The sequence below is a fragment of the Camelus bactrianus genome, chromosome 18 (genome assembly GCF_048773025.1).
Source record: "Camelus bactrianus isolate YW-2024 breed Bactrian camel chromosome 18, ASM4877302v1, whole genome shotgun sequence".
NCBI classification, from domain to species: Eukaryota; Metazoa; Chordata; class Mammalia; order Artiodactyla; family Camelidae; genus Camelus; species Camelus bactrianus.
The window spans coordinates 11,929,059-11,944,181 of record NC_133556.1 but is presented as its reverse complement, the minus strand read 5'-3'; the positions used below and the strand labels follow the sequence as shown (position 1 = coordinate 11,944,181).

At 43.1% G+C, this 15,123-nt stretch overlaps 1 protein-coding gene across 2 annotated transcripts in view; it reads right to left on the bottom strand.

Moving 5' to 3' along the window:
- The window catches only part of GALNT17 (polypeptide N-acetylgalactosaminyltransferase 17), a 365,190-nt gene that overhangs the window by 316,433 nt on the left and 33,634 nt on the right, over positions 1–15,123 (bottom strand). The window lies entirely within an intron of this gene.

Below are 15,123 nucleotides of genomic sequence, written 5' to 3'. Positions count from 1 at the left end.
TCCACGCGTACTGTGTAACCTCGGGCAAGTGACTTAACCTCATTCAGTCAGTAAGCCTCAGTCTCTCCACCTGTGAATAAATAAATACACAATTTGGAGTTTTCCCAAGAATTATGTGAGCTGATACATGAAAAGCGTGAAGCACACTGACTAGAACTGACAATGTGTTAAGTAAATCACAGCTATTCAGACACCCCTAAATCATGACCTAAGGTAGGGGTCATAAGTCAGTTGACCCAAAATCCAGTCCACTGTCTGTTTTTGGACAGCTCATAAGCTAAGAATAGTTTTGTATTTTTAAGGACTGAAAAAAAAATCCAAAGAATAATATTTTGTGATACATGGAAATCAGATGATACTCAAATTTCACCATCTTGAAAGTAAAGTTTTACTGGCACACAGCCCCGCTCTCTGTTTTATGGGATGCCCACGGCCGCTGTCGCAGTGCAGTGGCAGACTTGTACAGCTGTGACAGAGACCGCATGGCCTGCAGAGCTGAAAATATTTACTCTCCGGCTCTTTTCAGAAAAAGTTTGCCAGCCCCTGACCTAATCAATTATTGATCAAAGGTAGCAAGTCCAGTAATTATAAATCAATGATTTGTTTCCTGTGGGTCTAATGTTATAAACGGAAGCCCATGTCATACCATAAAAATACTGAAATTGCTTACGTAAGAAAAGAGATACATTATATGACTTTTTAAGCATTTATTACATTAAAACAAACAGTGCAAACACTACAACATACATGTTTCTTTGGGGGGATTTGTCTGCCTGGGTCAGCCTTTAGGTTACAGTGATTACTGAGCGGAGGCACCTTCTATCCCTGACCAGTCTTCCCTGGGAGCAGGCACCTGCTGTTGTTCTGGGGACCATCACATTGAAGTAAAAAATTATGACCGTGTGTCCATCTCATAACCTGAATGTACACCAATGGCTCTAAACGTGTGTCTATGACAAATGCCCAGTGGCCAGAAACCTTCTCCAATGAACCTGTGCTCCTCCATTTCAAAAAGATGACAATGGCTTAGCTCCAAAGGCCCATCACGCCTTGAAGATCAGGTTCACTTTCAAGCATATGACCCATACTGCCCCAAAGACCGGTGAATGGTTCCCAGTTCACCCCTCACTACCCACTCCCTAAACCCCAGGCCCTGGTGACCGTGACTCACAGCAGCATGCTGACTTGCCCTGGGAAGTCCTTGCCCAGACTGTCCACCTGGCAGGACGTGAAGCCTGCTCTAGCCCCACCGCCCACCCAAACCAGCTCCCACCAACCCTACTACCCACGTTGACTGATCAACTCCTTTTTGTCCCTAGTATCTTCCACATCACTACGGAAGATGGAGGTCAGTGAAGTTATTCTGACTCTATGTAACAGAGGACAGGAAGGGGAGGGCGGGCGAGAGGAAACAAGAACGTGGTGGCATAATAAAACATGCTGTCAAAAATAAACATGCTGTCAAAGAGATGGGACCACAAAGGGACATGGTTGAACTTCTAAGCAAAAAAATGAAAAAGCCATCAAAACTGCACTAAAATCTAAACATAGGTTGCTTACTAAAGATACAAACCAACTGATCCAAGGCCAAATTCAGAGAAGGGCTCTCTTTTATGGGAGGAGAGAAAGGCATCAAAAGTTAGGCTGGTAGATTCCAGGGAAACTGAACTGACTGATTCGTCTTAAGAAGGAAAAGGGGGACCTCACACAGAGAGAGCAAAGCAGAGAGAGAAAGTGGGAGAACACAGAGATGGTCTGCGTCCTTCAGCCAGAGAAACGAGGGCCTCTGCCAAGCAGAGGTCTTCATCAAAGCTGCACTGGAGACCCACCACCTGGCTTGCCCTGACAACAGAACCTCTTCCTTCATCATCGTGAGAAAAATTCTGAAAATACAATAGTACTAGTTAGAATCAGGGCAACATGTGGTTCAGGAGGGAATCCCAGGGAGGAATCTGGGGAATGAGTTTGTACCTCAAAGAGTAATAACATAAAGGGGAAGAATCTGACTTAGTTACAAAAAGATTAACTTGGGCCTCCAGGCCCAGGAGAGCTCCTGGTGCCACTGCTTCTCCGGCTGCCAAGGCCGGCCAGGTGAGGGCAGACAGTAAGCAGGCCAACGGGTCTCTGCATCACCGCTGTGGTCGGGAAGGGGTCATGGACTAGGGCAATCTAGGTCTGGTTAGGGGCCCTGCCACGTGCTGCCAGGCGGCATTCACTTCCCAACTGTGGTCCTCCTCGTTCTTCTTCAGTCTTCCACTTCCACCTCCCCTCTGCTGAGTGGGCGGGGACACTTGTTGCCGCTTTGAGGCATCTCTCGATAGATACTCAAGAAAGCTCGTTGAAAGGATAAGATGGACAAGGGACACACTCATGCAAGAAGTACCATATAAATAAACAAATGGAGAAATGTTCAACCTCAAAGAAATACACACTGAAATTACGTGGTCACTTTGTACTCATGAAATGTACATATTGCTAACGAGGTGACTATGGCTGTATATATGTTTGTGTATATATATATATGTGTATATACTTGAATATATACTTTATGAGAAAGCAAAGCTGTGGTAAAATTCCCCAAGCATTTGTTTACACTATACACTTTTTACAAATTCTCAAGCTGGGAAAGCAACTTGGCAATTTGTGTAAACACCCTTACATCTATATGTTTTCACCTAGTGACCTCATTGCGGTGACATATTCTAAAAAATCCTCCTCAACAAGAAAAAGCCATATGGACCACAAAGTTTATTACTGCATTATCTATAACAGCAAAATATTAGAAACAGCTTAAATTATCTAGCAAAAGAACTGGTTAAGTAAATTGTTAAATGCTGGCTCAATGGAATAGAGTTTACTGGCTCATGTTAAACAATACTTATTAAAACATAATAACAGGGAGCAATAAATGCGATATAAGGTTAAACGAATAAATGTAAAATATGAAACTGAAGTTTAGCTAAAATTAAAACTTCATATACCTTTAAACAGAATTATGTGTGCACTTCAAGAAAATATTACAGGAGGACCATGGGTAAGTTTTTCACTTTATTTCCTTTACTATTGTTTTAATGTTGTCTATGTGATGATTTTTTTTATTAGTGAGATATAACTGACATATAACATTGTATTCATTTTAGGTGTGCAGCATAATGATTATACTTATAAATATGTGTGTGTACATACAGATTACCACAGTCAGTTAAGTGTGATGTATTTTTTTAAATATAATTAGAACTTTTCTAATTATATTTCACTGGAACTAGAAAAAGGAGAGCTGCTCTTTCTATTTCTTTTTGCTCCATAAAACTTTTCATTACTTATTTCTGCTGTTGTATATAAAATGCAGTTTTAAAAAAAGAAAAATATTAGTATGGGGGGAAAGGGTGAGTAAAAAGAGGTGCATAAAAAAGGATTTTCTCCAATAAATATTAGGATATGTTCAAAACAAACATACCATAAACAGTAATAATGGCTTAAAGCCAAGTCACAGATCACTGACGCAGAAGAGGGACCCCAGAAGTAGGTCCAAATTTTTAAAGAGTTAAATAAATGGAAAAGTGTAACCAAAGGTAAGATCATACATTATAATAGAAACCAAACAATAAAATGTAGAAAAATAAGCTTTGATCCATACTCAATCTAAACTTAATGGGAAAAGTACTAAACATAACAAATCAAGCCACAGGAAAAACTAGAATAAAATAAAATAACATTCTTCTCCCCGGCAAAAGGTTTTTTAAGTTATTGTTACAGAAGAGATTTCAAAAGGAAAGATAAATATTCATTTACTCAATAAATATCTGAGTTCTCATCAGGCAGTGTTGCTGTTACATCTAATTTTGTAAATATTATCAACTTTTATGAAAACAAAAAAACCTTAAATGAAAGGAAAACAATAGCGTTGGAAAACCCAGACATAAATATTAATATAGACGCATACACAGAAAACAGTGTACATATAAATACCTCATACAAAGCAAAAACGTGCCACCAGTCTCCAGTGCCAACGTGAACACGTGGGGGAAGAAAACTCCTTTAGCAAAACAAAAACTGAAAGTGAGTTTAATGGTGTTAGTAATTACAGGAACGCAAATCAAAACGGTGGGCAAGCTCTTTAAAATTTATTAAATTGGAAAAACAAAGAAAAATTACAAAGCCCAGTTTTGGCAGGGAGGGAAGCACATTGGCTCAAATCTGTGGGAAGAAAGTCTGACTTGTTGGATCAAGACTAATTAAAAATATACCAAGAACAACAGCCGAATCATATAAATGTATGTAAATAATTCAAAGGAAGAAAAAGGAGTTTGCTTGTGTTTTTTTTTTCTTCTTCTTCTTTCTATATATAGATGCTAGGAATAGAAGCATTTGGTTATTTTTAAAAGATAGAAATGACCTACAATCCAGCCATAGAAAATGAAAAAGCAATAAAGGTATATTAAACCATGGACTATTACAGAGTCATTACAGCCATGTAGGAGCAAGAAAGAACATTTACCAAATAATGTGAAGCCAAAAAAATTGAATCTGCATAATGACTACAACCATGTAAAAAGCTCGACGTGTTTAAATAAAGATGGAATGAGGACAAGGAGAGATGAAAATAATTCGGACATTTTAATAAAAGTTTATAATGCATTTTTTAAAACACTTTTGCAGGCTAAAGGTACACACAGAGCAAACATACCACTTTAAATCCTTCAGAATAGGCTCTGAGAAACCACTAAAGCATTTCCTACCCACAGACATGCGCGATTAAGGCCAAAATGGTACCTGGTCCAAGGGTCCCAAGGAAGGTGTTCTGGAATTATTTACAGGGGTGCTCACTCGTGTCTATGAGCGCACAGTGTAGGCCGACAAAGCTGGGGTGTTCCATCACTGCAAAAGCACCTTGCACAAACAGCGTGCACAGAGCCACTGACCAGGCTTACTGACTCAGACTTGGGTCTTTCCAGACAACCTGATGACACAGCAGAGGGTTCTAAAAAGTAGCATCCTGATTCAGAGAAAACTTTTCTGTCATTATCACCAAGAGGCTACAAAAAGGCCTCTTTAAAAGGAACTGCTTTTCAACACAAAGTATTAGGTTAAAAACATTTGTGCCTTTACTTCAAGAAATCTGCAGTATTACTCCAATGGATTCAACTACTATCTTAACTCAGAAGAAAGAAATGCATGTTTTGCTTTAAGGAAGACAAGAAAGAGGAGTTTCTGTGACAGTGACGTAAACCTCTTGAGAGCAGGCACACGGTTTCATTTTTCTTTATAACTCTACAGCCTGCCAGCACATTTATGTCGGGTGGATGGCTGGATAGTTGGCTGGGTGGATGGCTGGCTGAGTGGATGGCTGGATGGGTGGATAGCTGATGGATAGGCAGATGGATAGGAAGAGAGATAAGTAGTAGGTAGGTGGATGGATGAATGGTTATATGGTTAAATGCCTGGACAGCTGGATGGCTGAAGGGATGGATAGGTGGGTAGGTAGATGAATGGACAAATGGATGGATGGATGGATGGATGGAAGGATGGATGCGTGGATGGGTGGATAGATGAATATAAATCCTAATCTACAAGGATCTGCTCAAACTATTTAAATACACCAGTGAGTTACAAAAGTCGCAATGATAGGAACAGTGGTGTTCTGAACACAAGACAAACAGGAAAGCAAACAAAAGACTTGAAAAGTCATCCCCTGACTAATACCAATGAAAGAAGATTTGTATGACATTTCCCAAGAGAAGGAGGCATGCCACGCCACACCACACAGGGTCACCTAGGGACATACCAGGTGTCAGAAAGAGAAGTGGGAAGAAAGACTAGGCCACAGCCTTTATTGAGGGGAGGTAAGGCGGAGTAGGTAAACAGTTTCAAATTGGCTTGTTTGAATAATTCAGCACACCTGGGGCATACTTGTCTGGTATCTGGTCCTAGGCGATTTAGGGCAGGAGGAATCTCGGCTTGGTAGGTGAGAGTGAGATAGAGGTGAATCTATGGGCTCTGGATGGCAGGGGAGGTAATAAACAATGTGGCTGTTGGTTTGGCCCCACGATGAATGGATGCCACAGAGACAAACACAGAATCTAAGAAAACACTGTTAGAATACCAACCCCCCCTCTAGATCTGGTCCATCCTGCCAGCCAACCGTCCCCTCTCCCCACAGCTTCCTAAGATGGTGCCTGGCACAAAAGCAAGCATCAAGAAACACTGACTTATTGATATCACTATTTTGTAGCTACTCAAGAAATAAATGTTAAAATCACAGACTCCAGAGTTAGACAACGTAGGTTCAAATTCCAGCCCTGTCGTCTTAAGGTTTCAGGAAGCATTCATCTGTAAAATGGGGTTAATCACAGCACCCACCCCGCAGAGTGATGAGGCTATAATAAGGTAATGTATGTAAAATTCTGAGCAGGTGTCAGACACGGAAAATGTGCTCAATTTGTATTAATCACTCTTGCCTCTTCGATTACCATCTCAAGGCCAGGTCAGAGCTGGACAATCACATTTCTGTACCCGCTCATGTCCCAGGGTCCTAAAGATGTGTGCAACAGTCAGAAGCTGTGGCCCGAGGCCATTACAGTGTCTCCAGACACAGGGTCAGACAGCTCTTACCCATCTCTTGATCCATTTAATTCCTTTTATTCCAATAGGACCATATGAATCTGAGACAGGGCTGGATGCTGACGGCTGCTGATGCCGAAGGATGATTAAGACCTCACTCTTTAATTCAAGGCAGCAACTAAAGTGGAGGAAACTGAAGTTGCTTTAGATAATGAGTAAAGTTTAGAGCTGGGAGGGAGAAAGAGCATGTCCAAAAATCCATTTTACAGATGAGAAAACAGAGGTACAAAGGGATTAAATGAACTTGCCAGGGACACACAGTTAATCAGAACTCTTCTTCAGTGCCCAGGCCGTCACCCCCTCCACCCCATGTCCCCACTGGTGAGCACCAATGCCAGAGTCAGGCTCTGTTTCATCTCCACCTGGATGAATCTCTGTGTAAAGTTCTCTTCCCAAAAACCTACCTGTCTCTTGACCCTCCACCATTTCCAATATTGTACCTTCCTAGGATTAGCATTATTTGACCTTGAAGATCAAAAAAAGAATTTTTTTTAAGATTCCATAGCTCCTTTTCCAAAAGGGAAAAAAATTAGTCACTGTGAAAAAATTCTCTGAATGTTATCTTGTAACAAACCAAGAAATCTGCAGTTTCAAATCCCTACTCCACCAGGACCACAGTCCAAGCTAAGTGGCCTTGAGCAAGTTACTACACCCGTGACTCTCAGATACTTCATAAAATGAGCGTCATATCTGATAACTTCACAGGGTTATTTTTATTAGCGAGTAAGAGAGCAGATACAATAATGCTTTATATCTCTAAAACACTGCACTGATACAAGAACCCAATATGCTTTACGTCAATACACACCAAAAGAAAGCAAAACACGATTCCTTTTTTAACTGCACGTGGCCCAACTCATTATTTTACTATTCACTTGCTATTTCTGTCGTTAACGTCCCAGCTTTCATTCTTTCCTTTTATAAAAGAAGCAAAAAGGAAATCAATGAAATAAGAATACTGCTATTTTCCAACACAAATTACATTCCACATCCAAACACAACAGAATAACCAGCAGTGTATGAGTCTCTTTTCTCATTCTTCCTCCTCACCCTCAGGGAAAATCAACCATATGGTAGGAAGGAACTGACTGTGTGTTTCAATAAATGGGAGCCAGCCTGGTCTGAAAGCTCTGAAAGAGGAAAGACTATGGCATCTGTGAAACCGGCGACAATGTCACTGTTTCTTTCTTTCCCCTAGCTCTGCTCCACCAGCTCCGTCAAGGAAGTGGGATCTTTATACCAAAGGAAGCAAAGGCATATCAGTGTAAAATCTGATTCATGTGGACAATTAAAGTAGGCGATTAAAGACCAAAATATAAACTGTAAAACACTCTGGGGACACACATGCCACTCAGCCAGGTACCATGTCGGGGGAGAGGCATGTGACGAAGAGGTATGTCTTAAAATAAAGACAACGCCCAGGACTGAAGCCCATCAGTCAAGAAGGATTCAGAGCGGGATGAGATACCACTCCACACCCACTATAACAGCGAAAATGAGAAAGACTGACAACACCAAATGTTGACAAGCGTAAGGAGCAACTGGAACACTTGGAGGTAACTGAACAAGATGTAACTTGGTACTACGATTTTGCAGAACTGTCTGACGGTTTCTTTCGGAGTTATGACACAGCAATTCCACCCCTAGGCTTTTATATAAGAGAAACTTACAATGTAGCCACACAAAAGTCTTACACAAAAATATCCATAGTAGCTTTATTTACAACAGCCCCAACTGGAAATGGCTTGGGTGTCCATCAACAGAAGAATGAAGAAATGAACTGTGATATATCCAGACATGGAATACCTCTCAAAAATAGAAAGGAACAAGACTTCTGATAAACCAAGTAACACAGATCAAGGGTCAGCAAATCATACCTGCAAACTAGCTACCTGTCTTTGTAAATAAAGTTTTATTGAAACAGGGCCGCAACCAGTCATCTGCATATTGTCAGAGATCTTGTAACCAGCAAGCCTGAAATATTGACTCTCTGCTTCATTAAGAAAAAGTCTGCAGACCCCTGACAAAAGTAAATGCAAAAACATTATGCTGAGTGAAGGAAATTAAAAAAACAGAAACAAAATAGTATATAGTTCATGATTTCATTTCTGTGAAATTCTAGAACAGAGAAAACTAATCTATTATGAAAAATATCAGAATAGTGCTTGTTTCTGGTGGATGTGGAGGACTGACTGGGGAGAGTTACAAGAGGATTTTTCTGGGGTGATAGAATTTTCCATTGGTGGGGTGTGGGTTACACAAATGAGTGAGGTTTGTCCAAATTGATCAAACTGTACACTTAAGATCTGTGCATTTCACTCTACATGTAAATTATGCCCCAATTTAGAAATACTAAAAAATATTTTTTTCCCCAAAAAAACAGAAGGGCGGGATCTTAGCTCTAAATTGAGCCCTCTTTCTTTTCCGACTCTTGTGCATTCTTAGCATCACATTTCAAATTCAAGTTCAAGTTCATCTGGTGCAGCTGCTTTTCCTTAATAACCAGCTGCTGCTAATGACCAAGCCTCCGGCCTCTTGGGATTCCTCCAAAGAAGTGGTTTTTAACCTTATTTCATCTATGGTCTTTGTTCAAACAGTCCTACAGGACATGCCCAATATATAAAAAGTTCAAAGTAAAGATGTTCTGCTTGAGGCAGGGATGAGGCCAGGCCAACCCTTCTCCTGACCTCCCACTCAAAGACATCCTTTGAGAAGCCTCCTCAGAGCATGGCCACAGCATCAATAACCCACATCCTTGTTTTCCTCCTGCACTAACCACTGGCCAGACTGACTGGTCAGCTCTCATGGCCAAGGTCGCTCCCACCTCCCGCTCTGCAATGACCCATCCTCTCCAAGAACTGAGACTGCAGGCTATCTGGTCCCCAGTTCTTCTCGACCACTCTGGCACGCACACATCAGGCATGCCACCCCCTCGCCTCTGTTGGCAGAAACTAGTTGTGTGAAGGACCATAAGAAAGGCTGTCTTCCAAGGAACATCAAAGCCTTTTGTGCAGTCTTCCTCTCTTTCTTGTTTCAAAACCCGTGATGTGTCCAAAGCTTTGCTGCAGACGTTTCAACATGGGAAGTGACATGGCTCTCAACAGGCAGCACTGTCCCTGAGAACACTGCAGCCTACATGAGGACAGCATCTCCCAACTTGTAAGCACAAACTATACTCCCAAAAGAACAAAGCATCCCGCAATGGACAACATACAGGAGGAAAAAAAGTAGTATTAAGAAATTATTTTTGCGGCTACTTTAAAAGCAAAACTACTGGGCAGAACCACCAACAACGATCTGAACAGACAAAGCAGACAACAGTGAGCATAACTCAGGAGAGACGTCTCCCTGTCCCTTGCAGGTTTCACCACGTCTGTATCCCAGATTTTCCTGTTGAATTAATCCTTTTTAGGTATTGACTAAGACTTGGGAGATGCTCTCCCTTTTTTGCAGTTAATGCCTTCTTACCCTGTGGCTGGGTCCATTTATCAGCGATTGAAGCTTTGCTTTTAAATAACAAAATCCAGAGAAAACAGGAAGGGGTCTGGGGAGCTGTCTGCCTGGTTGTTTACCTTTGGGGAGAAAATAAGAGATACATAGGTGCTATCCTGGGGGGAGGAGTTACAGGCTGCAACAAGCCCAGCCTGCCTTGCCTCTTGTCTCGGGGAAAATGCTTCTTTCCCATTATAGCATCGGTCTGGACTTACAGGACCAGCTAGCTGAGTTTTCTGTACAGGCTCAAGTTCCACTTCCATTTTGGTGCTGGTTAGGGGAATCACAGCTATGAGTTCTTTCCACAGGGAACTGAATCTGGAGTTTTGATGATCTTAGGCTAATCGCCCCTCCTTTCCATCATGCCCCTGAGATTAATCAGCAACCAGAAATTGACACAACATTGTAAACTGACTACACTTCAATTTTTTTTAATGGAAAAAAAAAAGATTCACAAAATTAAAAACAACAAAAAATAGGTCAATGGCAAATGGGAAGTAAAATCTGATTGGTCCATGAGGCTTAGGATCAAGCTCTGGAAGCCTCTTCCACCTGCCCAAATCCAAAATGCAAGCTCTTAACACACTCTACTTAAAATATGAGGGCCATGGAGTGCGCGTAGAAGAGCAAAAATGGCGAGATAGTTGGGTCTGTCCCAGGAGACGGGGCCCAGCTCAGCTTTGGGCTGCTGCGTGGGTCGGAGGAAGCACAAGGCTACCCTCCTCAGCACAGGTTTTCACAAGCCACAACCCAGCCCGCCATGAACGTGGCCCCATCTGGGTCCTAGATTCTAACACAAATAGATAAGTATTCCCTCCTTTTGGAGAGGAGGAAGGGGGTAAGGAAAATTGGAAAGGGATGAAATTATAGCTTCTGGTTTTACATAACAAAAGGAATTAGTCATCTAATATGTCTGAATATACAAATAAGGTCTTAAAGACGCACAAAAAAGCAGAATTCTCTTTGTTCCAAAACAGGTTACATATCCAGTTACATAGATTACCATTTTTGGAGAACCTACATAGAGTAACTGATACTTAACATAAAGGTTTTGACCACCATCATTGAATACATCTCTGCTGGCTCAGAGGGCACGTAGGAATCTTGACTTGTCTCGGAGGCTTTACTATGGAAGTAATCATCCTCACAGCCTACTCCACTCCCTCTGGTGGAGTCTCCGCTTCATATACCGTCTCTCTGCACCGCACAGTGACCCTGTGACTGCCTGCAGTTATTACCCCCATTTTGCAGATACAGAAACTGAGTTGTGGAAAATCAGATAATGCCCGTCACAGGGGTAAGCCTCTCAGAGGGCGGAGCCCAAGATGGGGAGGGCTGACCTGAGGTGAAGCGTGTCAGGGGAGACAGCAACCAGCAGAGGCTGTGTCTGGTGATCAGCTTTCTGCCTAGGCCGCAGGGACGGAGCTGGGGAAGACGGTGCAAACTGGGATGGCCCCCGGGCTAAGAAAGGCGGTAAAAATCTAAAAGACTGGAGTTACCCATACAGCATGACGCTGTGTATTAGTTTGCTACAGCCGCCTAACAAAGTACCACACTCAGTGGCTTAAACAACAGGCATTTATTTTCTCAAAACCTAGAGACGGGAAGTCTGAGATCAAGGTGCGGGCAGGCCTGGTTTCTTCCAAGGCCTCTCTCCTTGGCTTGTAGACGGCCACCTTCTCCCTGTGTCCTCAGATGGTCCTCCCTCTGTGCCCGCATTTCCTCTTCTTATAAGGACTCCAGTCACATTGGATTAGGGCCCAACCCCAAAGACCTCATTTCCATGCAATTACCTCTTTAAAGACCTTACCTTCAAATATGAGGTACTAGGGGTTAGGACTTGAACAATTTGGGGCTGGGGGACAAAATTCAGCCCATAACACACTGTGTGGCAGTTCTTAGTGAAGGTGTGGTTGTTGCTGCCACTTCTTTGCTCATTGGTTTTTAAAGACAAGCAGCAGACACTGGTCTTAGAGGGGGCAGGGGGAAAGGGGGGTCCCTGAGATGAGTACTTGAAGAAGCCAAACATCAGGGTCTAGGTGAGCAATACCCAAAATCAAGTCTCATGTGGAGAAACCACTAAAAGGAAAACTCCCTGGGAGGAATTCAGTAACCCTGTAAGGTGCTTGGTTCTCAAACATGTGGGCATGGGGGGTCTTTGTAAAATACCAGGCACCTGAGCAGAGAGGTGGGCATTAAGGAAACTTCAGTGTCTGAATGTCACGCCAGGTCCAGCCCCGTGGTGATTCCTCCTGACTTCGAGAGCTACCCTGGGAAGAAGTGTATGAGGACAGCAAAGCCATTAGCCGCCTTGGGCCAGAAGGGTGGCATGGTTAGGTGTCCAGATAGAGAGTGGATGCATGGCCTTAGTTCCTTGAGAAATGACACTGTCATCTTCTCAGGCAGAGCTCCTGCCATAAACTGATACTAAACAGAAAAAAGCTGAAACCCCTCACTCTGCATATCTGGCTCTTAAAGTCATAAAAGAATCACAGAATTCCACAAGGCTCACAGTGCCCCGACAGCCCTGCGGTTCACTGCCCTGAAATGTACACAATTCGTTCTAAGAAACAATTACTCTCTGCACCCAAAGGCCCACCTTGCAAAGCCTGAAAACATTAAGTGGTTCATTAACAGAAACGTAATTTTCTTTGCAATCCAAACAGAAACCCAAGAAGACCCCCAGCAAATTGGAGAGCTGTCCGGGATGCCCTACCTGATGATACGTGAAGTCATAATTCCGCAAACGAGCTACTGGGCATAACGTAATTCCAGGAGAACCTCTCAACCTGTCTGCTGCTGGCACAGCCAGCCCTGCCCTCCCCAGGACCCGGGAGCTACTGTAGCATTTGGAAAACCTCCTCGTTTGCTCACGAAGACTCGGAGGTAGAACATGCAGTGCTCTCAAAATGTTCCCCGAGAGGCACTAGAAACAAGGCTCTGAAGTTTAAGTAAAGTAATAAAGTAGATTTCTTACGAGTGTTAAATCATGATTAAGAATCCCAAAGATACCCTCTCTGACTGTCGACTCCAGTCGCCAAGACTGGGAAAAGAACAGTCCGAGACAGAAAGGGCAGACGGCAGAATCCATAAAGGTTCTCTTGACTTTGAGCAGTTGGTTCTCAAAGTGTGGCCGTGGGCCAGCTGTATCAGTGTGACCTGTTAGAAATGCAGATGGAGAGGGAGGGGAGGCGCCACTCCAGACCTACTGAGTCAGAACTCAGAGTCAGGACTCTGATGCACACGCAAGTTAGGGAAGCATTCATTTAGTGGCTGGTAAGACAGCGTCACCCCCTTACCCTTATCCCCATCACCATTCAATTTATTTCAAGTCACATTCACTGGGCACTTATGTGTCCAGTACAGTGAAAGGCACAAGAGGCTACACCTTGACCCTTCTTTCTTTCTTCTTCTCTTACATCCAGTCTCCTACTTCCTTGCAGTTCACCCTTTGCAAAGACCCTACTACCTGTCTCCTTTCCATTCCCACAACCATGCTCATCGCATTACAGTGGGCTATCACACCTGCTCCAACTGGGATCTTGGCCTCTGCTCTTCCTTGACCCGTCCATCCTTGTGCACTCTGTAGCCCCCCCATCCCAGAAGTCCTCTGCTCAAACACTGCAGGGGTCCTCACTGCACCCCGCACCTGGTCCAAATGCCTCCACTTGGCTTTCCTGGTTTCCAAATTCTCCACCCCAAACCTACCTGTCCCTGCTCTGAGCAGTTGTCTCTCCTCATTTGAAATAAAATCAAGCTCCTGAAGGCAGGCCCATGATTGCTGTGTCTCCTCAGGTGCACAGTGGTGCGGGGAAGCATGGTGCGTAGCGCGTAAGGGGGGAGCCATTTAAAACACAGCCCCCTCGGTTTTACATCTGCAGAAGGGTGATATTAAGGACCAATGGACGTTCACAAGGTATCTTAGTCAGCTTGGGGACAACTTACCACAGACTCGGTGGCTTCAACAGCAAACATTTATCTCTCACAACTCTGCAGGCTGGGAAATCCAAGACCAAGGTGCCGGCAGATCCTCTATCCCGTGAAGGCCCACTTCCTAGTTTGCTGATGGCCACCTTGTCGCCTCCTGACATGGCAGAGAGCAGAGAGAGAAAGCAGGCTCTCCTGCTTCTCAGGCACTAATCTTATTCCTAAGGGCTCCACCCCCATGACCTACTCACCTTCCAAAAGCCCCAACTTCTAATACTATCGCACTGGGAGTTAGGATTTCAACCTATGAATTTGGGGCAGGGAGACAAATATTCAGTCCACGACACAGGGGGACTGTGAAGATCAAAATGAGATACTGCACGTGAAAGCAATCTGTCAAATATAAAGCAAGAAAGAGCCTTATTTCTCAACCACTCATCTTCGTATGACTTCTTAATAAAACTCAAAAACTCACTGTTATCTTGATGATGATGGTTTGATGGGTGTAAGCATACATTAAAATTGATCAAGTTGTATATTTTAAATATGTACAGTTTATTAGATGTCAATTATACCTCAATAAACCTGTAAAAAAAAAGAAATCTCGTTGTTGACTCTGGCTTCCACTATGTCAGAATAGCTTATACAGACTAACCCTTCTGCAAGTAATAATGATTGACTCTAGACAAAATTTAACTTACAAAAAACATATTTAAAAATACTGGAGAGGAACCAAAGGCAGGCAGAAAATGGACAGGAGTCTTCCTCTGAAAGTCAACTGTAGAAGGCAAGATTTGAGTTTGCAGCAGCCTTCTGCCTGAAGTCACTCCCCATTTGCATGTATCTAACGGTGGCAGAAAGCCCCAGCCTTAACTGGCTTGAAGCATCAGAGGAAAACTTGGTGGCTAGAAGAACAACTAGAAAGTTAGAGGTAGAATCCTAGGAGGGAGGCAACTACAGATGGGGTGAGTACAAAAAATCTGTGTATGAAATCCACTCAGATCCCTGGCTCACTGCTACACCTGGATGTGAGACCTCAGGAGGTGGTGTGAAAATGCAGCAGCCGGAAACTGAAAGAAGTAA